We start from the raw sequence: 27,656 nt of genomic DNA on the forward strand, positions 1-27,656 counted from the left end.
ACTATCCCTAACAAATGCTAACAACTCTAAATAAAAGGCCGAAAGGCCTGTATTGTGCTGTATGTTTTCTACCTTTCTAAAAGGGAAAATGGACAGGCATTAAAAAGGCTAAGCAACACACGCAAGATGCTGGAGGTACTCAGCAGGCCAGGCAGCATCTATGGAAAAAAGTGCACTTGACGTTTCGAGCTGAAACCCTCCGGCAGGACTGGAGGAAAAAAGCTGAGGAGTAGATTTAAAGGTGGGGAGAGGGGAGAGAGAAACAGAAGGTGGCAAGTGAAACCTGGAGGGAGAGGGATGAAGTAAAGAGCTGAGAAGTTGATTGGTGAAAGGGACAGAAGGCCATGGAAGAAAGAAAAGGGGGGAGGAGCACCAGAGAGAGGCGATGGACGGGCAAAGAGAGGCGATGGACGGGCAAAGAGATGAGGTGAGAGAGAACGTTGACTGTACTCTCTTCCATAGACACTGAATTCCTGCAGCATTTTGTGTGTGTTGCTAAGAAATTGAAATTCGTTGAAGTGCGTTCAACACCATCCGCCCTGCTCTTATGGGGAGAAGCTGACAGCGATGCAGGTGGATGCTTCCCTGGTATCATGGATTCTTGATTACCTGACTGGCAGACCACAGTACGTGTGCTTGCAACACTGTGTGTCCGACAGAGTGATCAGCAGCACTGGGGCTCCACAGGGGACTGTTTTGTCTGTCTTTCTCTTCACCATTTACACCTCGGACTTCAACTACTGCACAGAGTCTTGTCATTTTCAGAAGTTTTCAGATGACTCTGCCATAGTTGGATGCATCAGCAAGGGAGATGAGGCTGAGTACAGGGCTACGGTAGGAAACTTGTCACATGGTGTGAGCAGAATTATCTGCAGCTTAATGTGAAAAAGACTAAGGAGCTGGTGGTAGACCTGAGGAGAGCTAAGGTACCGGTGACCCCTGTTTCCATCCAGGGGGTCAGTGTGGACATGGTGGAGGATTACAAATACCTGGGGATACGAATCGACAATAAACTGGACTGGTCAAAGAACACTGAGGCTGTCGACAAGAAGGGTCAGAGCCGTCTCTATTTCCTGAGGAGACTGAGGTCCTTTAATATCTGCCAGATGATGCTGAGGATGTTCTACGAGTCTGTGGTGGCCAGTGCGATCACGTTTGCTGTTGTGTGCTGGGGCAGCAGGCTGAGGGTGGCAGACAGCAACAGAATCAACAAACTCATTCGTAAGGCCAGTGATGTTGTGGGGATGGAACTGGACTCTCTCACGGTGGTGTCTGAAAAGAGGATGCTGTCTAAGTTGCATGCCATCTTGGTCAATGTCTCCCATCCACTACATAATGTACTGGTTGGGCACAGGAGTACATTCAGCCAGAGACTCATTCCACCGAGATGCAGCACAGAGCATCATGTGAAGTCATTCCTGCCTGCGGCCATCAAACTTTACAACTCCTCCCTTGGAGGGTCAGACACCCTGAGCCAATAGGCTGGTCCTGGACTCATTTAATAATTTACTGGCATAATTACATATTACTATTTAACTAATTATGGTTCTATTACTATTTATTATTTATGGAGCAACTGTAATGAAAACCAATTTCCCCTGGGATTAATAAAGTATGACTATGACTATGAAATGGTCACTTCTTCCCATCAGACAGTTTTAGGAGACATTATTGGAATTTAAGTAGACTGTGACACCAGGAAAGCTAAATCTAATGGCAGTTTATAGATGCATTAAAGATCATGGGAAGTGGTGGATACAGCCAGCCATCACTGGCAAAGCCCTCTCTGCCATAGAGCACACTTACAAGGAGTGCTGCCATAAGAAAGCAGCACCCATCAACCAGGCTCCACACCATCGTGGGTCAAAGTTCACTCACCTCAAATCCGAGTTGATTCCACAGCCGACAGACTCCACAACTCATGTTCTTGGTGTGAGTTATTATTTTGTTTGCTCAGTTTGCCTTCTTTTGCACATTGGGTGTTTGTCAGCCTTTGTTTATGTACAGTTTTTCTTAAATTCTATTGTATTTCTTTGTTGTTCTGCCAACGTCTGCAAGAAAATGAATCTCAAGATAATATAGGGCTACATATTTATACATCATTTGATAATAAATTTACTTTAACTTTGACTTCCCATTACTGATTTTCTAGATTGGATATTTAATTTCAAGGAAAGGGAGACAATGAAGGGAGAGAATTGAGGCATTCAGGGTAAACATCTTGCCACAGGAAAAAAAAATTGATACAGCCAAAAACAAAACCCACTGAATGGCAGGTGCAGAGAGGCAGAAACAGAGAATCTGTGTCAGACACTCAGAGTACAGTACTACAGAAAATTTTATAAACTATGGGAAGTATAGTGGTGAAACTACATGAGAAATGAGGAAAGCAAAGGAGCGGCTTGAAGACGTACTTTTTTCAGAATCAGAATCAGGTTTATTATGTGATGTTATTATTCAGCATGTGATGTGAAATTTGTTAACATAGCAGCAGCAGTTCAATGCAATACATAATCGAGCAGAGTGAGAGAGAGAGAGAAAAAAATCATGAAATAAAACATAAAAATAAATAAACAAGTAAATCAATTATGTATATTGAATAGATTATTTTAAAAAATGTGCAAAAACATAAATACTGTATATTAAAAAAATGAGGTAGTGTCCAAAGCTTCAATGTCCATTTAGGAATCGGGTGGCAGAGGGAAAGAAGCTGTTCCTGAATCGCTGAGTGTGTGTCTTCAGGCTTCTATATCTCCTACCTGATGGTAACAATGAGAAAAGGACATGCCCTGGGCGCTGGAGGTCCTTAATAATGGCCGCTGCTTTCCTGAGACATCGCTCCCTAAAGATGTCCTGGGTACTTTGTAGACTAGTGCCCAAGATAGAGCTGCCTAGATTTACAACCTTCTGCAGCTTCTTTCGGTCCTGTGCAGTAGCCCCTCCATACCTGACAGTGATGCAGCCTGTCAGAACGCTCTCCACGGTACAACTATAGAAATTTTTGAGTGTATTTGTTGACATGCCAAATCTCTTCAAACTCCTAATAAAGTATAGCCACTGTCTTGCCTTCTTTATGACTACATCGATATGTTGAGACCAGGTTAGATCCTCAGAGATCTTGACACTGAGGAACTTGAAGCTGCTCACGCTCTCTACTTCTGATCCCTCTGTGAGGATTGGTATGTGCTCCTTCATCTTATCCTTCCTGAAGTCCACAATCAGCACTCTTGTCTTACTAACGTTGAGTGCCAGGTTGTTGCTGCAGCACCATTCCACTAGTTGGCATATCTCACTCCTGTACGTCCTCTCTTCACCACCTGAGTTTCTAACAACAATGGTTGTATCGTCAGCAAATTTATAGATGGCTTTTGAGCTATGCCTAGCCACACAGTTATATGTATATAGAGAGTAGAGCAGTGGGCTTAGCACACACCCCTGAGGTACGCCAGTGTTGATCGTCAGCAAGGAGGATATGTTATCACCAATCCACACAGACTGTGGTCTTCCGGCTAGGAAGTCAAGGATCCAATTGCAGAGGGAGGTACAGAGGCCCAGGTTCTGCAACTTCTCAATCAGGATTGTGGGAATGATGGTATTAAATGCTTAGCTGTAGTCAATGAACAGCATCCTGCCATAGCTGTTTGTGTTGTTCAGGTGGTCTAAAGCCATGTGGAGAACCATCGAGATTGTGTCTGCTGTTGACCTGTTGTGGCGATAGGCAAATTGCAGTGGGTCCAGGTCCTTGCTGAGGCAGGAGTTCTGCCTAGTCATAACCAACCTCTCAAAGCATTTCATCACTGTCGATGTGAGTGCTACCGGGTGATGGTCATTAAGGCAACTCACATTATTCTTCTTCGGCACTTGCAAATAACTGCAGAATGAATGGCTGTGATGATTCACTCCCGGGTGAGCTCAACGTCTTTTATGTACGCTTTGAAAGGGAGAATAAAATGACACCTGTGCAAATCCCTGCAGCATCTGGTGACTCTGTGATATCTGTCTCGGAGGCCGACATCAGAACATCTTTCAAGAGGGTAAACTATCACAAGGCGTCAGGCCCTGATGGTGTTCCCGGTAGGGCTCTGAAAACCTGTGCCAGCCAACCGGTGGTTGTGTTCAAGGACGTAGAAACATAGAAAACCTATAGCACCATACAGGCCCTTCGACCCACAAAGCTGTGCCAAACATGTCCCTACCTTAGAAATTACTAGGGTTACCCATAGCCCTCTATTTTTCTAAGCTCCATGTACCTATCCAAAAGTCTCTTAAAAGACCCTGTCGTATCTGCCTCCACCACAGTTGCCGGCAGCCCATTCCACACACTCACCACTCTCTAAGTAAAAAACTTACGCCTGACATCTCCTCTGTACCTACTCCCAAGCGCCTTAAACCTGTGCCCTCTTGTGGCAGCCATTTCAGCCCTGGAAAAAAGCCTCTGACTATCCACACAATCAATGCCTCTCATCATCTTATACACCTCTATCAGGACACCTCTCATCCTCCATCGCTCCAAGGAGAAATGCCAAGATCACTCAACCTGTTTTCATAGGGCATGCTCCCCAATCCAGGCAACATATTTGAAAGTCTCCTCTGCACCCTTTCTATGGTTTCCACATCCTTCCTGTAGCGAGGCGACCAGAACTGAGCACAGTACTCCAAGTGGGGTCTGACCAGGGTCCAATATAGCTGCAACATTACCTCTCGGCTCCTAAATTCAATTCCACAATTGATGTAGGCCAATACACTGTATGCCTTCTTAACCACAGAGTCTATCTGTGCAGCTGTTTTGAGAGTCCTATGGACTCGGACCCCAAGATCCCTCTGATCATCCACACTGCCAAGAGTCTTACAATTAATACTATATTCTGCCATCATATTTGACCTACCAAAATGAACCTCTTCACACTTATCTGGGTTGAACTCCATCTGCCACTTCTCAGCCCAGGTTTGCATCCTATCTATGTCCCGCTGCAACCTCTGACAGCCCTCTACATTATCCTCAACACCCCCAACCTTTGTGTCATCAACAAACTTACTAACCTATTTTTCCACTTCCTCATCCAGGTCATTTATAAAAATCACAAAGAGTAACAGTCCCAGAACAGATCCCTGACACACACCACTGGTCACTGACCTCCATGCAGAATATGACCCATCTACAACCACTCTTTGCCTTCTGTGGCCAAGCCAGTTCTGGATCCATAAAGCAATGTCCCCTTGGATTCTATGCCTCCTTACTTTCTCAATAAGCCTTGCATGGGGTACCTTATCAAATGCTTTGCTGAAATCCAGATACACTACATCTACTCCTCTTCCTTCATCAATGTGTTTAGTCACATCCTCAAAAAATTCAATCAGGCTCGTAAGGCAGGACCTGCCCTTGACAAAGCCATGCTGACTAATCCTCATCATATTATACCTCTCCAAATGTTCATAAACTCTGCCTCTCAGGATCTTCTCATCAACTTACCAACCACTGAAGTAAGACTCACTGGTCTATAATTTCCTGGGCTATCTCTATTCCCTTTCTTGAATAAGGGAGCAACATCTGCAACCCTCCAATCCTCTGGAACCTCTCCCGTCCCCATTGATGATGCAAATATTATCACCATAGGCTCAACAATGTCCTCCCTGACTTCCCACAGTAGCCTGGGGTACATCTCATCCGGTCCCATCGACTTATCCAATTTGATGCTTTCCAAAAGCTCCAGCACATCCTCCTTAATATCTACATGCTCAAGCTCTTCAGTCCGCTACAAGTCATCCCTACAATCGCCAAGATCCTTTTCCATTGTGATTTAAATAAAGTATTCATTAAGTAACTTTGCTACTTCCTCCAGTTCCATACACACTTTCCCACTGTCACACTTGATAGGTCCTATTCTTTCACATCTTATCTTCTTTCTCTTAACATACTTGTAGAATGCCTTGGGGTTTTCCTTAATACTGCCCACCAAGGCCTTCTCATGGCCCCTCTGGCTCTCCTAATTTCCTTCTTAAGCTCCTTCCTGCTAACCTTATAATCTTCTAGATCTCTATCATTACCTAGTTTTTTGAACTTTTCGTAAGCTCTTCTTTTCTTCTTGACTAGATTTACAACAGCCTTTGTACACCATGGTTCCTGTACCCTACCATTCTTTCCCTGTCTCATTGGAACGTACCTCTGCATAACTCCACACAAATATCCCCTGAACATTTGCCACATTTCTGCCGTACATTTCCCTGAGAACATTTGTTCCCAATTTATGCTTCCAAGTTCCTGCCTGATAGCTTCATATTTCCCCTTACTCCAATTAAACGCTTTCCTAACTTGTCTGTTCCTATCCCTCTCTGATGCTGTGGTAAAGGAGATAGGGTTGTGATCACTATCTCCAAAATGCTCTCCCACTGAGAGATCTGACACCTGACCAGGTTCATTTCCCAATACCAGATCAAGTACAGCCTCTCCTCTTGTAGGCTTATCTACATATTGTGTCAAGGAACTTTCCTGAACACACCTAACAAGCTCCACCCCATCTAAACCCCTTGCTCTAGGGAGATGCCAATCAATATTTGGGAAATTAAAATCTCCCACCACGGCAACTCTGTTATTATTACACCTTTCCAGGATCTATTTCCCTATCTGCTCCTCGATATCCCTGTTACTGTTGGGCGGCCTATAAAAAACACCCAGTAGAGTTATTGACTCCTTCTTGTTCCTAACCTCCACCCACAGAGACTCCATAGATAATCCCTCCATGACGTCCACCATTTTTGCAGTCATGATACTATCTCTGATCGACAGTGCCACACCCCCACCTCTTTTGTCTCCCTCCCTGTTCTTTCTGAAACATCTAAAACCCAGCACTTGAAGTAGCCGTTCCTGTCCCTGAGCCATCCAAGTCTCCACATCATCGCTCCAAGTACTGATTCACGCTGTAAGCTCATCCGCTTTGTTCACAATACTCCTTGCATTAAAATAGACACATCTCAAACCATCGATCTGAGCGTGTCCCTTCTTTATCACCTGCCTATCCTCCCTCACATATTGACTCCAAGCTTTCTGTATTTGTGAGCCAACTGCCTCTTCCCCAGTCTCTACAGTTCAGTTTCCACCCCCCAACAATTATAGTTTAAACCCTCCCCAGTAGCCTTAGAAAACCTCCCCGCCAGGATATTGGTCCCCCTGGGATTCAAGTGCAACCCGTCCTTTTAGTACAGGTCACACCTGCCACAAAATGGTGGTGCTGGCTCGAAGGGCTGAATGGCCTACTCCTGCCCTTATTGTCTATTGTCTAAAAGAGGTCCCAATGATCCAGAAATTTGAATCACTGCCCCCTGCTCCAATCCCTCAGCCACGCATTTATCCTCCACCTCATTCTATTCCTATACACACTGTCACGTGGCACAGGCAGTAATCCCGAGATTGCTACCTTTGCTGTCCTGCTTCTCAACTCCCTTCCTAACTTCTGTAGTCTGTTTTCAGGACCTCTTCTCTTTTCCTACCAACGTCATTGGTACCAATATGTACCACAACCTCTGGCTGTTCTCCTTCCCACTGCAGGATATCATGGACATCTTTAGTCTCTCACTGCTGTAGTCTGAGATTCCCAACTGCTTTAAAAGGGCAACAATGATACCAGTGCCCAAGAAAAGCAGGGTGAGCTGCCTCAAGGTCTATCACTCAATGGCCCTCATATCTTCTGTGATGAAGTGCTTTGAGAGACAGGTTATGGCCAGAATCACCTCCTTCATTAGCAAGGACCTGGACCCAATGTAATTTGCCTATTACCACAATTGATCTACAGCAGGGTACAATCTCACTGGCTCACTACTCAGCCTTGAATCACCTGGACAACAACAATATTTGCATCAGACTGCTGTTTATTGACTACAGCACAGTGTTCAACACAATAATATCCTCAGTACTAATCAATAAGCTCCAAAACATGATCTCTGAAACTGGATCCTTGCCTTCCTTATTGGGAGACTACAGTCAATAATGCAGATCGGAAGTAACATCTCCTCCTTGCTGACAATCAACCCCCGGTGCACCTCAAAGATGCATCCTTAGCCCACTGCTCTACTCCCTCGACACCCATGACTGTGCAGCTGGAGACAGCTCAACCGCCATGTCTAAGATTGTCGATGACACTATTGTTGGCAGAATTTGGCACAGTTCTTGTTGGCACAAGTTCTGAAGAGAAGATGGCGGCACGACACAGCGCGCAGCGGCCACTCTGGAATGAATATCTGTTATTTGTTAAGTAGGATGCTGTGCACAATCCTGATTTGATGGAGACTCACGTGAGAGCTCGGAGAAGCATCTGGAGAAACCTGAAATGCCTGTTTCGCTGCCGCTGCTACTGTGTGGTCCAGAATCTCAGGAGGGGAAGGCCTCAAATCCTCGGCTTTGCCTGTTGCTTGGTGGCCAGGGCCAGGGTCAAAGCGCTCGTCGGAGGCTTGAAGTTTTCGGAAGGACTCAGAATTGGCTGTGGTCAGGTGCTTCCAGGGTGCTGCATCAGCAAGTTTGTGGCGCTGGAGGTTCATAGCAGGGAGAGTTTTTCTTCCTTCTACCATCTGCGTGAAATGATAGGGCTATCGGGACTTTGAGACTTTTTTTTTACCGTGCCCATGGTCTGCTCTTTATCAAATTACGGTATTGCTTTGCACTGTTGTAATTATATGTTATAATTATGTGGTTTTTGTCAGTTTTAGTCTTGGTCTGTCTTGTGTTTCTGTGATATCATACTGGAGGAACATTGTATCATTTCTTAATGCATGCATTACTAAATGACAATAAACGAGGACTGAGTGTCCTCATAATCTAAAAGTCGAATCTAATTTTCAGATGGTGACCAGGAGGTGTATAGGAATGAGATAGATCAGCAGGCTGAGTGGTGCCACAACAACAATCACGCACTCAATGTCAGTAAGACAGAAATTGATTGTGGACTTCGGAAAGGAGAAGTCGAGGGAGCCAGTCCTCATCGAAGGATCAGCAAACAGTTTCAAGTTCCTGGGTGTCAACATCTCTACCCTGTGCCCAACATATTGATACAATTACAAAGAAGGCACACCAGCAGCTATATTTCATTAGGAGTTTGAAGAGACTTTGTATGTCACCAAAGACTGCCAAGAAGGCCCACCAGTGCCTTTACTTCCTGAGAAAGCTAAAGAAATTTGGCCTGTCCCCTAAAACTCTCACTAATTTTTAGAGATGCACCATAGAAAGCATTCTTCTAGGGTGCATCACAACCTGGTATGGAAGTTGTCCTGTCCAAGACCAGAAAAAGCTGCAGAAGGTCGTGAACACAGCCCAGCACATCACACAAATCAGTCTTCCTTCCTTGGACTCACTTTACACCGTATGCTGTCGGAGCAGTGCTGCCAGGTTAATCAAGGAAACAACCCACCCAGCCAACACACCTTTCGTCCCTCTTCCCTCCGGGAGAAGGCTCAGGAGCTTGAAGACTTGTACAGCCAGATTTGGGAACAGCTTCTTTCCATCTGTGATAAGACTGCTGAACGGATCCCGAGCCAGATCTGGGTCATACCCTCCAAATATCCGGACCTGCCTCTTAGTTTTTTTGCACTACCTTACTACCTTTTCTATTTTCTATTTATGATTTATAATTTAAATTTTTAATATTTACTATCGATTTGTACTCCAGGGAGCGCAAAGCGCAGAATCAAATATCGCTGTGATGATTGTACGTTCTAGAATCAATTGTTTGACGACAATAAAGTATAAAGACTCTCACAAATTTCTACAGATATACTGTAGAGAGCATTCTAACTGGTTGCATCACCATCTGGTATGGAGGAGAAACTGCATAGGATCAGAAAAACCTGCAACATTTTGCAAACTTCGCCAGCTCCATTGTGGGCATTAGTCTCCTCAGTATCCAGGACTCCTTCAAAAGGCGATGCCTCAAAAAGGTGGCATCTGTCATTAAGGACCCCCATCACCCAGGACATGCCCTCTTCTCGTTGCTACCATCAAGGAGAAGACACACACTTAACATTTTAGGACCAGCTTCTTCCACTCCACTGAATGGATATTGAACCCATGAACACTACCTCACTATTTTTTCTTATATATACATATATGTGTGTGTATGTGTATATATATATATATAAAATTGTAATATAAAGTTTTAAACTATTATGTGTTGCAAGGTACTGCTGCTGCAAAACAGCATTTTTTCCACAACATATCAGGGAATGCTAAATCTTCTTGGAGGTCAGATCTGAGGATGTTAATGATTATGTTGTGGCTGTCCTTATGGAAGAGAGAAATTGACCACCAATGTTGATATTGTATTTAAGAGGGAAAAAGTATTGGACAGTATAAGCACAGTAAGAGAGGAAGTATTAAGTAGTTTAAAGTTTTTTTTCAAATTAGTTAAGTTGTCAGGCTCAGATTAAATATATTCTAGGCTATGAAAAGTCACAAGAAAGGAAGGTGCAGGAGATCTAACCATTATTTTACAATACTCCCTCACCACAGGAGGTGGAAGACTTTTAATATTGTACTGCTGATGAAAATGGGAGATAGGGATAAAGCAGGTAACACAGTGACTCAGTTTAACTGTAACAATGGAAAGTCAGGCTGCAAGTGAACATGTGATAAATAATTCTGAACCTGAATCATTTTGAAAGACTGGCTAATGGGGGAATAGCCAGCATCGACTGCCAAAGAGATGAACTTGATTATATTTTTGAGGAGTAGCAAGGAGGATCAAAGAGGGCAATGTGTTTGATGTTGTGTACATGGATTTTAGCAAGGCTTTTAATAACATCCCATGTGACAGGCTGGTCAAAAGATGGGATCCAAGGAAGAATGGCAAATTGGACCCAAAATTGGCCAAGTGGCTCTAAGCTAAAATCGACAGATGTTTTTTGTGAATTGACAGTTGCTTCCACTGGGATTACACGGTAAAGTATGTGGAAGATGCAACAAGAAATGGTAACGGTAGGACCTTGAGAAACAGGATATTAAGTGGCAGGAAATGGTGTGGAAAATATTGATGGGTATGGAGGATCAAAGGGATCATGTTCATAAATCTTCAGTCAGTAAGGCAGATCAACTGTCTCACTCTATCCACTTCTGTTTGACTCAACCGACACCTGAGGCCCGCAATGCAGTGTCATTACTACAGCTGTCCCACAGGAGCTTGCTCATAGAGTACACCCCCATGAGGTGCCAGAGTCATTGTTAATTAAACTTGTCACCTGTAAGGTGGGCTTAATTGTCTCTCTCACCTTCATGCATCTTACCTATGTATCTGAATTCCAGGTTCAAGAGTTATATAACCATCTATAAATGCTTTAAGTATTCTTTCAGATTCAGATTTGTTTATTTATTACAAGTACATCGACACATACAGTGAAATGCATCAACTGCATCAACAACCAGCACAACCTAGTGATGTGCTGGGGGCAGCCCACAAGTGTCGCCACGCATTCTGGTGCCAACGTGGCACGCCCTAGTGATGCTCTGGGGGCAGCCCACAAGTGTCGCCACGCATTCTGGTGCCAACGTGGCACGCCCCAGTGATGCTCTGGGGGCAGCCCACAAGTGTCGCCATGCATTCTGGTGCCAACGTGGCACACCCCAGTGATGCTCTGGAGGCAGCCCATAAGTGTCGCCATGCATTCTGGTGCCAATGTGGCACGCCCTAGTGATGCTCTGAGGGCAGCCCACAAGTGTCGTTACACATTCTGGTGCCAATGTGGCACGCCCTAGTGATGCTCTGGGGGCAGCCCACAAGTGTCGCCATGTATTCTGGTGCCAACACGGCACGCCCAGCATGTTCAGTAGAGCAACACAGAACACACCAAGCAACAAGGTAACAGCAAACTCCTTCCTTCCTCCCACCCAACCACACACATAGACTGTCCTCCAACCCCAGGGCAAGTCTCCAGTGTTCAGCCACCGGGCTCTGACTTCCAGACTACTGATCGACCTCTGGGCTCCAGGCTCCTGGACTAGCCGATGGCAGGACCCTGAACTCCGGGCACACTGACTGACCAGCCCTCATGCCTCCTACTTACATGGGCTCCAGAACATGGAGTGAAGACTTGGAATACGGGTATCCTTCCTCACCTGACCACATCCTCCTGTTGTACCTTATAACAGTAAGGAAATCTATTTTGCTCTAAGTCTAATAGCAATTAGAGAATTAGAAAAGGAGAGAAATAAAGAAATTGTTGCAGAATCCTATTACTCTCATTACTCCTGGTGCTCATTGGGCTGTTTGTGTAGAGCCAGTACACGGCCTTTTACTCCAGAGTCTTTGATGCACTTTGTAATTCTGTTTTCAAGGCATTTAGGCAATGACTCCCACAAACACACAGAACAAAGTAGATCTCAACAATGGTCTGACTGTTCTCGAGGGACTGAGTGGCCTCCTCCTGTTTTCCAATTCATTAACCGACTCGGTTCTTGCACTAACTCTGGCCCAGACAATTAGTTATGGTACAATTGGTGAAACCCAAAGTAGCTTGTCCCTCCCCCATCACGTTGTCAGTGAACTTCTATAGACCTCAGGAGTTGAGGAATTTAATTATGTGTCTGCCTGAATTTGTAATAAATCACAATATTCCAAAAGCTTGCATCAAATTTTCTGCCAAGTTATGGCTGATAGGTGCAGGGAACTGTAGTGTTCTGAGAGCTGAGTAGTTTTAGGATTTTCAATTATCTTTTTATTTTGCAAATGTGAAATATTTCTCTACAGGCAATAAAAATACCAAATGCTCTGATTAAATATTGTACATCTGTAGTTTTTCTGGAGTACTGAAACTCAGTTATATTGTTACTCTGGTGGCTGGGGGGAGTGATTAGGAGTTATGTATGTTCATATTCTAATAACCTTGGTGGGTTCTGGAAGTTTGTAATTCAGAGCACACCGCACGTTTTATTGTTGTGAAGCACAGTGATCACAGTGAAGCAAGCTGTACATTCTAGCTCAAAGTGGCATGTGCAAAAAAAGCTGCCATCCATCTTACTGCTGCTGACAGCAACATGTATTACCATAACTCTGGTAATACTGGGGAAAGGGAGCAAGATGCAATCCAGTATGTATTTAAAACTTTCTCCAATATTTTTATTTAGATCTGTGGAGTGAGCACTGAATTTATTTTATAGTTTTCCACCAGGAAATCACACCTTCCCTTGAAGATTACCACCCAACTCTTAAAGGACACATTTCTCTCCAGCTTTCATTTTGTGTGTGGCCTCTCAGAATCAATAAATAATCACCAGAAAACTATCGCAGTGTAGCATTTGCAATGACGTAAAAGGTCCCTCAGCTTTTCCTTGAATATAAATGTATAAAGACACAGCTGCTGCTGAATGATAATATAGAAGGCTCCTTTCTTAAACATCAGAAGTAGCTTCATTACAGAATGCCTAAGAATAATTTAATTTTCCTGCTCATTATCTCATGCTTCATCTCTTCTGATTTCATTTAATCTTTCTTAATGTTTTAGCATTAAAAACTGACTTTAAACATAGATATCCCAGTGTCCTAATATTAAGGAAATAGGATACATACTGTCAGTGTTGGTGCTTGATTGACAACAGATAGTCTCAGGAAGTATTTTTTCCATCTTTCATTGGTGTTGTGCTCAGAGACAAACAGAGGGGATGACTCACTTTGGGAATGGTGAGGTGCTCGATCTGGGTTCACCGCAGAGCTGCGGTTCACACCAGGTTTCTGTTCCAGTAATGCAGTCAGCATGGTGACACTAGGCTGGGCTGAGAGAGTCAGCCAGTACAAGTCATTTATGGGGAGAAGATGAATCCAAAGCTGAATAAGTGCTGTATGGACGCAGCTGGTCAGCCAGCATCTGTGGATATTCCAGGTAATGGTCATTGAGCAGAGTACAGAAACAGCCCCTTCAGCCCTCCATGCCTGCATCAACTGCTGCGCTATCTCTGCAGACTCCACTGGTGTACATCAGCCTTCCAGTTCTTGGCAGTTCAGGTGATTGTGTTCCATTTCTTGTCCTTAAATATTGTGAGAGTATTCATGTCCACCACTCCACCATCTCCTTGGGAAGTGTGTTTCAAAATCCAAGCACATTGTTAACCCCGCCGCCCTTAAATCCCCTTTAAATCTCCCATTTCCTATATTGTCTTGTTTTGGACTCATTCTACTCTTCACCCACGATGAGAAAAAGATTCTATTGTCTACCCTATCTACTCTTCCCACCCCTGCCTGTAATTTCAGATACCACTTCACATAGCCTCCTCGTAGAGGGAAAACAAATCCTGCCAATCCAATCTCTTGTTCTAACTGAAGTAGAAACATAGAAACATAGAAAACCTACAGCACAATACAAGCCCTTCGACCCACAAAGCTGTGCCGAACTTGTCCTTACCTTAAAAATTACCTAGGGTCACCCATAGCCCTCTATTTTTCTAAGCTCCATGTACCTATCCAAGAGTCTCTTAAAAGACCCTATCGTATCCGCCTCCACTACCGTCACCGGCAGCCCATTCCACGCACTCACCACTCTCTAAGTAAAAAACTTACCCCTGACATCCCCTCTGTACCTGCTTCCAAGGACCTTAAAACTGTGCCCTGTCGTGCTAGCCATTTCAGCCCTGGGAAAAAGCCTCTGACTATCCACATGATAAATACCTCGCATCATCTTATACACCTCTATCAGGTCACCTCTCATCTTCTGTGAACCTATTCTCATAAGGCATGCCCCCCAATCCAAGCAACGTCCTTGTAAATCTCCTCTGCACCCTTTCTATGGTTTCCACATCCTTCCTGTGGTGAGGTGACCAAAACTGAGCACAGTACTCCAAGTGGGGTCTGACCAGGGTTCCATACAGCTGCAACATTACCTCTCAGCTCCTAAACTCAATCCCACAATTAATGAAGGCCAATGCACCGTATGCTTTCTTAACCACAGAGTCAACCTGTGTAGCAGCTTTGAGTGTCCAATGGACTCAGACCCCACTCTGATCCTCCACACTGCCAAGAGTCTTACCATTAAGATTAGTGAGATTAGTGTGCAAACTTAAAGCACACGGTATTGGGGGTAAGGTATTGGTGTGGGTGGAAAATTGGTTAGCAGACAGGAAGCAAAGAGTGGGAATAAACTGGACCTTTTCAGAATGGCAGGCGGTGACTAGTGGGGTACCGCAAGGCTCAGTGCTGGGACCCCAGTTGTTTACAATATATATTAATGACTTGGATGAGGGAATTAAATGCAGCATCTCCAAGTTTGTGGATGACACGAAGCTGGGTGGCAGTGTTAGCAGTGAGGAGGATGCTAAGAGGATGCAGGGTGACTTGGATAGGTTGGGTGAGTGGGCAAACTCATGGCGGATGCAATTTAATGTGGATAAATGTGAAGTTATCCACTTTGGTGGCAAAAATAGGAAAACAGATTATTATCTGAATGGTGGCCGATTAGGAAAAGGGGAGGTGCAACGAGACCTGGGTGTCATTATACACCAGTCATTGAAAGTGGGCATGCAGGTACAGCAGGCGGTGAAAAAGGCGAATGGTATGCTGGCATTTATAGCGAGAGGATTCGAGTACAGGAGCAGGGAGGTACTACTGCAGTTGTACATGGCCCTGGTGAGACCACACCTGGAGTATTGTGTGCAGTTTTGGTCCCCTAACCTGAGGAAAGACATCTTTGCCATAGAGGGAGTACAAAGAAGGTTCACCAGATTGATTCCTGGGATGGCAGGACTTTCATATGAAGAAAGACTGGATGAACTGGGCTTGTACTCGTTGGAATTTAGAAGATTGAGGGGGGATCTGATTGAAACGTATAAGATCCTAAAGGGATTGGACAGGCTAGATGCAGGAAGATTGTTCCCGATGTTGGGGAAGTCCAGAACGAGGGGTCACAGTTTGAGGATAGAGGGGAAGCCTTTTAGGACCGAGATTAGGAAAAACTTCTTCACACAGAGAGTGGTGAATCTGTGGAATTCTCTGCCACAGGAAACTGTTGAGGCCAGTTCATTGGCTATGTTTAAGAGGGAGTTAGATATGGCCCTTGTGGCTACAGGGGTCAGGGGGTATGGAGGGAAGGCTGGGGCGGGGTTCTGAGTTGGATGATCAGCCATGATCATAATAAATGGCGGTGCAGGCTCGAAGGGCCGAATGGCCTACTCCTGCACCTATTTTCTATGTTTCTATGTTTCTATTAATACTATATTCTGCCATCATATTTGACCTACCAAAATGAACCACTTCACACTTATCTGGGTTGCGCTCCATCTGCCAATCCAGGCAACATCCTGAACTCTCTACAGTCCAACCACATCTTTCCTATAGTTTGACCACCTGACCAGATACAATACTCCAGGAAAGGCTGAACCAATGGTTTATAAAGTTGTATCAAGCCTCAGCTGATGAAGACAAGTGTCCCATATCACTTTTTCATCATCCCCGCTACCTGAGCTGCCACATTAAGGCATTTATAGATTTCTGTCCCAAATTTGAATCATCAAAGGCTGATGGCCCTCTGTTCAAATTTCCAGGGCTTTTATTTTAGCTTTTATTTCTGATTCTAGCATCTGCATTTTTTCACTTTTTGATGACAAGCTGTCTGTCTGTAATTTTGTAATGAGATGCTCCAATAAGACACATAATCAGTAACGACAAAGGAACGGGCCAGTCAGCAGTGACTGTAAATTTCCCCTGGGAGAAGGTCAGCTGCCACATGGCCGGTCTTTATAATGGTATAGGCACACCGCAGGTCCCATGAGGCAATTCACATGACAACTTTCCGCACCTCCTCCCCGATGGTAGTAATGAGAAGAGGGCGTGCTTTGGATGGTGCGGGTTCTTAATGATGGATGCCACATTCTTGAGGGATGTTCTCAGTGCTGGGGAGGCTAGTGCCCACCATGGAGCTGGATGACTCTAAAACCGTCTGCTGCTGTTTTTAAATCCTGTGCAACAGAACCTTCATACCTCCGTCTCTAGCTAAAGCATGTCCTTCCTTTAATGTGGTGACCAGAACTGCACACAGAACTCTGGCTCAAGCTGTGGAAAAAAAAGGTGATGTTCAGGGTAGTGGGTTAATCTGCACTGTGTCAGGCTTTGTGTTGCTCTAGCTGCAGTCTAATGCAACCAAGTGGAGGGAGTTTCATCTTATCCATTCCTGGGGGGGGGGGAAGGGCTTCTGCAATTGTCATTCAATCAGGGTAAAGTATTTAACTGATATCAACACTGAAAAGCAAGGAGCTTTCACTGCCTTTCACCTCCCCTGATGTGAAATCCTCATGGCATTTCACCCCCACGAGTTAACAAGTACGAAGCAGCTGGCTCTTAGAGTCCCACAACCCCACACTGTCTCTCAGCCATCCAATCTAACTCCTGTCCGAATACCAAATGGAATGAGCACCCCCTCCCTCCCACCCTTTACTGGTGATGGTGAAGTGAAGGCTGGCGGAGGAAACTAGCTGGCCAGTGGCTAACACCCCAGGTGAGACTCCTGCCTTCCTCTCAGGAGTTATAAACCAGCTTTCAGAAACCATGATTAACTGAGGAATATCTGGGCTCAGTAGCTGAGATAAATTTGAAGTGAGTTAACTGTTCCTTGTTTGATGCATGCATTGAATCATCAGATCACAACAGGATTATTGATTTATCTTTGTATATGTAAGACCTTCAGAACCCACGAGTCCATTGATCCCTGATTATGTCTCAGTCCTTACTCGCACAATGTTCTGCACACCCAATCATTGAGGAACTGTTATAACTCACATCAGATTGTCAGCATGAAACGCTTAGATTACTGCTCTCAATGCATTTTTTGTCATAATGCAGTAAATTCAGGTGCTGAGGAGGGGAGAGAGAATGGGGTAGGCCTGTTGGAACAGTAAGCTAATATTTGTGTACCATTGAATATAGGGTCCTAGAGTTATTCATCTTATAAAATGTCTTTCGGCCCCACTCATCTAAGCCGCCCTTCCAAGCTGATCTCATCTGCATACATCTGGTCCATAGCCCACAGAACACAAGTAGTAAAGCAACAACAGCAAAACAAGCCCCATTCATCCCTCCCTCTCACATACTCAATCCACCAACCCCAGGACATGCTGCCTTCAGCCTCCAGCCTCCAACGGACCCTGACTCCTCGACATTGGGCTTCACCTTCCCCAGCGGATTCACAAAGATTCACAAACTTGGGGTCTGGCCAAAGGACCTTGAATTCCAGACTTTCAATAACAGGCTCTAGAGTACATGATAACACAATGCACAATTTTGTAAGTATTGGGGAGCCATTTTTGCAGTGGTTTCAACATCTAAGTGTTTATAGCTATTACTCTTCTGTTCTGCCAATAAAGAGTGAGGTGTCAGAGGTGAGAAAATAGCAAATTGCATTTTTACTTTGCTTTACATGTCCCAAAACACTTCAGAAGGAAAATCGGACAACAGTTGGCATTAAGAAGAAGAAGGGATGTTGGGACAGACAACTAGAAGCTTTCCGAGAGATAATGGATCTGAACAGCATTTTAAAGGGAGAGGGATAGGTCATGTGGAAAGTTTTGAACGTGCTGCACATTTCAGGATGTTAAATGTCTGATGACACAGAATTGGAGAGGGGGATAAAGGGGAGAGGAATGCACAAGCAGTCAGAGTTCGAGGAATTTACTGATCCCACACATCTGTGGGGATGTTGCAAGGTGTGGTTATGGGGGGAATACGGGTCACTGCTGAGTAGGTAGTCTTGAAGATTATCGAGTATGAGCATGGAGGGAGATAATCACATTTAACTGAGACATCATCTGCCTAGTCAAGAGGAAAGAGGTGATCGCACCATAATTTAACAAAGAACATTCTGTCCTGTCTGGTTAATAACGATCCTTCAACCCAAGTGGTCATTTATCTCATGACTCTCCATATCAACACTGACGACTCTTCAAAGACATTAAGGCTCTAAAGTGTTTTAGGAAATGTTATAAAGAGAAGTACAGCACAGAAACAGGCCCTTCGGCCCATCTAGTCCATGCGGAACCACTTAAAAAGCCTACTCCCATTGACCTATACTGGGACCATAGCCCTCCATACCCTGACTATCAATGTACCTATCCAAACTTCTCTTAGACGTTGAAATCGAGCTCACATGCACCATTTGTGCTGGCAGTTTGGTCCACACTCTCTCTGAGTGAAGTAGTTTCCCTTTCATGTTCCCCTTTAAATTTTCACCTTTCACACTTAATCCATGACCTCTGGTTGTAGTCCCACCCAACCTTAGTGGAAAATGCCTGCTTGCATTTACACTATCTCTACCTCTCATAATTTTGTATACCACTATGAAATATCCCCTCAACCTTTTATGTTCCAAGGAATAAAGTCCTAATCTATTCAATCTTTTTTTATATATATAACCCAGGTCCTTCAGACTTGGCAACATCCTTGAAAGTTTTCTCAGTACTTCTTCAACCTTATTTACACATTTCCTATAGGCAAGTGACCTAAAACTGTGCACAGTACTCCAAATTAGACCTCACCTATCTCCTATACAACTTCAACATAACATCCCATCTCCTGTACTCAATACTTTGATCTATGAAGGCCAATGTGCCAAAAGCTTTCTTTATGACCCTAGCCACTTTCAATGAATTATGGACCTGGATTCCTACACCTCTTTGTTCTACTGATCTCCTCAGTGCCCTATATTCATCGTGTATGACCTACCCTGCTTAATTAATGTCATTTCCAGCACACAAGTGTAAAGGAGAACAAAATAATTATTATTCCAAATCTGATGCAGCACAAAAAAACTGGAAGATAAAGAACACAATAATAAAAAAAAACAAATATTTATGTTTGTGTTTTTTTATTATAATCTTATATACATAGATAGATTGTACTTCTATAAAGTGATGCTGGGTACAGGAGTGTTGGTACATAAGGTGACTCTGACAGGAAATAATAAAGTTGTGGTGGCGGGGGTATGATGGAGGGGGTTAGTGGGTGGAGGTGTTGATCAGGCTTACTGATTGAGAAACGTAACTGCTTTTGAATCTGGCGCTCCTGGTATGGATGCCATGTAGCCTCCTTCCTGATGGGAGTGGGACAAGCAGTGCATGAACAGGGTGGGTTGCTGATGTTGCTGGCCCTTTTCTGTATGTATGTCCTTGATTGCGGCCAGGCTGGTGCTGGTGATGCATTGGGTAGTTTTGACTACCCATGGTAGAGCCTTCCTGTCCATCGCATTAAATTTTCATACCATAGAGCATGTTCGGATGCTCTTTATTGCCCATCAGTAGAAGGATATGAATATAGATTTTCATAACCCAGTTCTCTTCGGCCTCCTCAGAAAGCAGAGGCATTGGTAGGCTTTCTTGATTGTATAGAATATGTCTGGGACCCTGAAAGGTTGGATGAGATGTACACTCTCAGGAGTTTGAAACTGCTCACGGTTTCCACTGCTGTGCCACTGATGTAAAGAGGGGTGTGAGTGGTGCAAGTCCTCCTGAAGTTGATAACCATCTCCTTTATCTTGTTGACATTGAGAAACAGGACGTTTGCTTGGCACCAGGCCTCGAGCTCTTCCACATCCTCTCTGTAGGCATTTCATCATTGTTGGTAATGAGAGTTGCCACTGTCCTGTCATCGGCGAACTTGACAATGGGGAAGGAATACAAGCTGACAGGTGATAGGTGAGACCAGGTGAATGGGTGGGGGGAAGGGAGTTTGATGTGAGAAGCTGGGAAGTGATAAGTGGAAAGATGGAGTGGGAGACTTTTGTCCTTTTTTATTCCCTGTTCTGGTTCCTCTCTTACCCCTCCTCCTCATCTGCCCATCACCTCTGTCTGGTGCCCCTCCTCCTTCCCTTTCTCTCCTGGTCTGCTCTCCAATTCGATCAGATTCCTTCTTCAACCCTGTAAGATCTCTTGTGTTTATGATTCTCTGTGCCCTTTCCAGCCCAATGTTGTGACTTTCATCAATGTCCTTTCTCTGCCAGAAAGTCCGAGGTGCACATATACACTGGGGATTGCACAAAATTCAACTCCATTGCATCTGCTCAGGTAATGACAGGGTCTGTGCCAGCATGGAACAAAATCTGGACAAGATTGAGAAATAAACTAGAAAATAAAACTCTTACAATGAGGGGGGACTTGATAGAGGTGTTTAAAATTATGAGGGGGTTAGATAGAATTGACGTGGATAGGCTTTTTCCATTGAGAGTGGAGGAGATTCAAACAAGAGGACATGAATTGAGAGTTAAAGGGCAAAAGTTTAGGGGTAACATGAAGGGGAACTTCTTCACTTACAGAGCGGTAGCTGTGTGGAACAAGCTTCCAGCAGAAGTGGTTGAGGCAGGATCGATGTTGTCGTTTAAAGTTAAATTGGTTAACTATATGGAGAGTTATGGGCTGAGTGCAGGTCGGTGGGACTAGGTGAGAGTAAGAGTTCGGCACGGACAAGAAGGGCCGAGATGGCCTGTTTCCGCGCTGTAATTGTTATATGGTTATATAGATGACAAACAACAATGGAGCTAGCACCAATTCCTACAGCACTCCACTAGTCACAGGCCTCCAGTAAAAGAGGCAACCCTCTACTACCACTCTCTGGCTATTCCCACAAAGCTAATGTCTAATCCATTTTACTACCTCATCTTGAATGCCGAGCACCTGAAGCTTCTTGACCAACCTTCCATGCAGGACCTTGTTAAATACCTTGCTAAAGTCCATGGAGACAACATCCACTGCCTTGCCTTCATCCACTTTCCTGGTAAATTAGAAGTAATTAATTTCAAGAAAATAGTCACTGCACATTCTTCAGACAAGCTATGAACCAGGAGAGCTTTTCTGTGCTTTACCGTTCCCAAAGGAGACTTTGAACTACAATTTTACACACAATTATTTTTATCATGAGAATAACATCACAAAAATGACGAATGAAAATCTGTAAAGTTATTGTCATATTATTACTGCTACTTTGCAAAACAATTTGCCCAACACATACGTTGGAGTGTGCTATAATCTTATGAACTAGACCACTGCCTATTTACATACCAAAAATAAATAATAATGCAAGCAAACACTTCTGTGAATCATCATTGTGTTTATCTATTGAACAGGCTTGTTTTACTCATGATATATTAAGATCATAAATTAGTACCTACTTAGCTGATCTCAGCCTGTATAAATGAGAGAATTGGTTTTGGCAACAATAAGGAAAAAAAGAAACAATAATAATAATAAATAAATAAGCAATAAGTAGGTAACATGAGATGAAGAGTCATTGAAAGCGAGTCAAGTTCAGTTGGCCAGTATAGTGATGGGGCAAGTGAAGTTATCTCCTCTGGTTCAATAGCCTGATGGTTGAGGGGTACTAACTGCTCCTGAACCTTCTTCCTGATTGCATTAGTGGGAAGAGAGCATGGCCTGGATGGGGGTCCATGACGAAGGAAGTTATTTTCCTGAGACAGCACTCCAGCTTAAAGTCTTCAGTTTAAGGAAGGGAATCCATCAGAACCAGTTTGTGACTATGAAGCTGTCAGCAGTATTCTGTGTTTAACAAAATTTGTGTGTTTTGAGGGGAGAATTATGGTTGGCTATTATATATCTACACTGCAAATTATCTGTTGATATGAACTCAAAACTCATACTTGAAAATTGGCCTTGACTGCATATCTGAGTCTTGAGCACTTGTACCCACTCTATTCATTCTGACTCAGAAGTTGAGTCAAGTTTACTGATAAGCTAACCAATAGGCAAAGCTCAGTATCAAAAAGCTTAGTTCACAGACAATCAAATGTATGGAATTTCAATCTAAAGAAACTGGCCATATGAATATGGATAAAACTTTTATTCAATAATTTTCAAGTTCATAAATAAAGTCTCTACCAAAACTATGCTTTTACTAGTGGGAAACTCCAAGATCTTAATTTCTACAGTAACATCCAATCCTGTGATCTCTATAAAAAAGTCAGGGCTTCAGATGCATGGAGACACACCACCTGCTGATTCCTCTCCGAGTTACACATTAACCTGACTTGGAAGGATATCACAGTACCTTCTTTGTGACTGGGTCTCAACCCTGGAATTCCCTTTCCACCATTATTTTGTTAGTGCATTCTACAGCAGCTGATGGCACATTCGCTCATAGTCACCAGATGAAGGAAGGGAACCACAGAGAGCATTATCTTCACAGAGGCCCACAGCATGATTTTCAGAAAGAAAAGCAGCAAAAAGGAGATGGCTGATTGGTCAGTGCAAGTCAGCTGTTCCGGCAACATAAGTAATTGTTGGATAGTTTGTCAAGAATCTAAAATCAGGGCACATTCATGTTAAGCTCATGAAAACCACACATTTAAATTTGTGCTTTATTATTTTATTAAAGTGGCAGTATTTCAAACAAGGTATTGTCAGAGACATGCTCAGAATCCATTCATATACTATAGTGACACTCTATTCTACCTTGGCAACCAATAAGAATTCAATACAATGTCATGTTTTTACAAAAGGAAAACAGTGCAATTTAATATTTCATTTTGCTTTCGTCCATTCTCTTTTACAAAAGTGTCTTCAGGCTAGAAATTGAGTCTTAATTGCTTGTGGAAGGTAAGAGCTACTTTAGCCACTTTTGCAGTTATATCCTGCACCCCAAGGATGTCGAAATAAATTCAATGTACTTGGCCAACTCAGACATGGGAATGTGGAGACAAACACCTTATAATTACAAGATGGAGGGATTCAGGCAGCTTCTGTAGGTGGTGATGGACAGCTGATATTTCAGATCAGGAAGAGGAGGGTCTGTCTTATTTAGCTCTTTGACTCCGAAATGAGAGAAATGGTATATACAGGACAAAATGTAGTTTTAATGGCAAGGGAGTTACTGTCACCACTGCACCATCCAACACTTCCAAATCAGGGCCTGATTTCTGTCGGAGAGTTTCACCGTGCCCTCAGCAGTGGTGGTTAGCTGTCTGCAGACTCCTGACTGATATCTGCAGGTAGCAAGCAAAACAAGCCCCGCTGAAGGGTTTCGGTCTGAAACGTGCACTGTACTTTTTTCCATGGATGCTGCGTGGCCTGTGTGTTTCACTGATTAAGCATTTTGTTCGAGTCTCATCTTCGGTCCATCCTCCTTAATTTCATCCAGTTTAGGGCTAAAAGTCTTTGATGTTGTTCCCATGTTTTATTAAAGTAAAAAAAAACGGCAGATAAAAGGTTATGTCATATCCAGTTAAGTAAGATGCCAGGAAGAAGAAAGAGACTGCAGATGCTGTAAATCTGAAATGAGAGCAGAAAACTGCTGAAAATAATCAGCAGATAGGCAACGTACTATGTTCAGGAGTTTGCTTTGCCATAGTCTGTGCTCCAATGTGCCTCACTTGAATTGCAACCTCTCGTGTTACACCAGCAGTGCACCAGTGACATGTGATTATCTTTGTTACATGTATAACAAAACATTCAAGACTGAAAATTGTTTAATGTCATTCTTCAGTACACTAGTGTAAAGGAGAACAAAATAATTGTTACTCTGGATCCAATGCAGCATAAAAAACACAGTAAGAGTAAAGAACACAATAAAAACACAACAAATATAAATATAAAAGTGATTGTATAAAACACAATGTACAAGTAACTGTTGTAGATGTAGTCTGATTGCATGTACTTAAAGTGACACAAAGTGATGTAAATAATTGTGGTGAGAATGGTGGGCTGGATTAATGGGTGGAGCTGTTCATCAGCCTGATTCCTTGGAGGAAGTTTTAAAAACGCAAACAACAGGAATTCTGCAGATGCTGGAAATTCAAGCAACACTCACCAAAGTTGCTGGTGAACGCAGCAGGCCAGGCGGCATCTCTAGGAAGAGCTGCAGTCGACGTTTCAGGCCGAGACCCTTCGTCAGGACTAACTGAAGGAAGAGTTAGTAAGAGATTTGAAAGTGGGAGGGGGAGGGGGAGATCGAAAATGATACGAGAAGACAGGAGGGGGAGGGATGGAGCCAAGAGCTGGACAGGTGATTGGCAAAGGGGATATGAGAGGATCATGGGACAGGAGGTCCGGGGAGAAAGAATATAAGGTGTTGTTCCTCCAACCTGAGTGTGGCATGAACAACATGAACAGGTTGGAGGAACAACACCTTATATTCCGTCTGGGTAGCCTCCAACCTGATGGCATGAACATCGACTTCTCTAACTTCCGCTAATGCCCCACCTCCCCCTCGTACCCCATCCATTATTTATTTTTATACACACATTCTTTTTCTCACTCTCCTTTTTCTCCCTCTGTCCCTCTGACTATACCCCTTGCCCATCCTCTAGGTTTCCCCCTGTCCCTCTGACTATACCCCTTGCCCATCCTCTGGGTTTCCCCTCCCCTTGTCTTTCTCCCCGGACCTCCTGTCCCATGATCCTCTCATATCCCCTGTACCTCTTCCTAGAGATGCTGCCTGGCCTGCTGCGTTCACCAGCAACTTTGATGTGTGTTCCTTGGAGGAAGTAACTGTTTTTAAGTTTATTCATCCTGGAAGGGATGCTGCATAGCCTCCTCCATGATGGGAATGAGACAAACAGTCCATAGTAGGGCAACGTGCACTGAAATGAGTTGTTTGTGTCTAATCAAATCAGTGAGCATTGTAACACACATCAAAGTTGCTGGTGAATGCAGCAGGCCAGGCAGCATCTCTAGGAAGAGGTACAGTCGACGTTTAAGTCCTGATGAAGGGTCTCGGCCTTAAACGTTAACTGTACCTCTTCCTAGAGATGCTGCCTGGCCTGCTGCGTTCACCAGCAACTTTGATGTGTGTTACTTGAATTTCCAGCATCTGCAGAATTCCTGTTGTTTGTCAGCGAGCATTGTGCTGGGCAAGTGTCATGATACTTCTGGCACCAGCACAGCATGCCAACAACTCACTAACTCTAACCGTACTGTATGTCTTTGGAATTTGACAGGAAACTGGAGTACATGGTCACGAGGGGAACATACAAACTCCTTACAAACAGCAGCGGGCATCAAACCCCAGTTGTTGGCTAGCACTGTAAAATGCTTGCACTAACCGTTATGCTACCATGCTGTCCCAATAAATTTATGCATAAATAGAAAGAATATTTTGTCTGGATTTCCAAAGACAATGCCTTGCTGAAGACTTTTAGCTTTCAGGATTCAAACTGTTAGTGAGTTGAATAAAACAGTGATAAGTAGCAAAGTTTGGTGGAGCACAAACATTTGTCTTTCCATTGGATTTCTCCTCTCTGTTTCGACATGCTAGCATTCAGTTCTTTCATCCTGCAAATGCCAGAAAGTAAACCTTTCAACTGACCCAGACATTGTCCTCACTTGCTGACAGTCTGTGATGACTGTCTGAGCATGTGAATCGCCAATACAAAGGAGACTACAGTATTGGCTAGGAAATGAGATTAGTTTAAATGGCTGACCTGGTTCTGGCGGGTGAAGGGCCTGTTTTTAATCCATGTGACTCTCTCTTATTTCCCTTTTCCTAACCTTTAGATATTAAAAACAAACAGTGTACCTTCACCACTACCTTGATGGAAATCAACAGTTGAGAAGTCAAAGTTGGCACTACAGGACAATATAACAAGCAAATGACCTGACTTCTTAAAGAAATTTTAGGAAGAATTTATTGAACATAGACATTACAGCACACTACAGGCCCTTTGTCCCATGATGTTGTGCTGATCTTTTAACCTACTCTGAGATCAACCTAACCCTTCCCTCCCACATAGTCCTCCATTTTCTATCATCCATGTGCTTATCTCAGAGTTTTTTAGAAGTCCATAGTGTACCTGCCTCTACCAGCAACCCTAGCAGTGCATTCCATGCACTCACCACTCTCTGTGTAAACAGTTATCTCTGATATCCTCCCCTTATACTTTCCTCTAATCACCTTAAAATGATGCCCGCTGATATTAGCCTCTTCTGCCCTGGGAAAAGTCTCCTGCTATCCAGTCGATCTATGTCTCTTATCATCTTATATACCTCTATCAAGTCACCTCTCATCCTTCTTCACTCCAAAGAGAAAAGTCCTCGCTCGCTCAACCTGTCTTCATAAGACATGCTGTCCAATCCAGACAGCATCCTGGTAAATCTCTTCTGCACCCTCTTTAAAGCTTTCACATCTGTCCAACAATGAGGTGACCAGAACTGAACACAATATTTCAAGTGTGGTCTAACCAGAGTTTTACATCGCCTTGCAACTCTTGAATTCTATTCCCCAACTAATGAAGACCAGCACACCATACGCCTTCTTAACCACCCTATTAAGTTGCGTGGCAACTTTGAGTGATCTATGAACATGGACCACAAGATCCCTCTGTCCCAGACTGCCAATTAACATGCCATTAACCCTGAATTCTGCCTTCAAATTCAATGTGAATCACTCACACTCCTCTGGGTTGAACTCCATCTGCCACTTCTCAGCCCATATATATATGGTCTTTACAACTTGTTGACAGAGAAAGCCCACACACCCATTTAATTTAATCAGCTCAGAGAAACAGCCCATGCCCTCTCTATTACAAAAGCTAGCTGCTACTGTGGGTTTTAGACATATCACCCCTCGGAGCAAAGCCCCAGTGACTGAAATTGTGCATTTCAAATTTTAAAAGTCCAATTATTGATGCCCAGTAGGTTCCTCTAATCAGAATATTCCAAGGCAGTGTGCATCCACGCCTGAAAGTGCACAGAGCTGCCGGCAGATGAC

General features: G+C 43.8%; 1 protein-coding gene across 1 annotated transcript in view; it reads left to right on the plus strand.

Moving 5' to 3' along the window:
• rsph14 (radial spoke head 14 homolog) overlaps positions 1-27,656 on the plus strand; it is a 781,437-nt gene that overhangs the window by 654,770 nt on the left and 99,011 nt on the right. The gene's annotated exons all lie outside the window — the stretch shown is intronic.

The sequence above is a fragment of the Mobula hypostoma genome, chromosome 2 (assembly GCF_963921235.1).
Source record: "Mobula hypostoma chromosome 2, sMobHyp1.1, whole genome shotgun sequence".
Classification (NCBI taxonomy): domain Eukaryota; kingdom Metazoa; phylum Chordata; class Chondrichthyes; order Myliobatiformes; family Myliobatidae; genus Mobula; species Mobula hypostoma.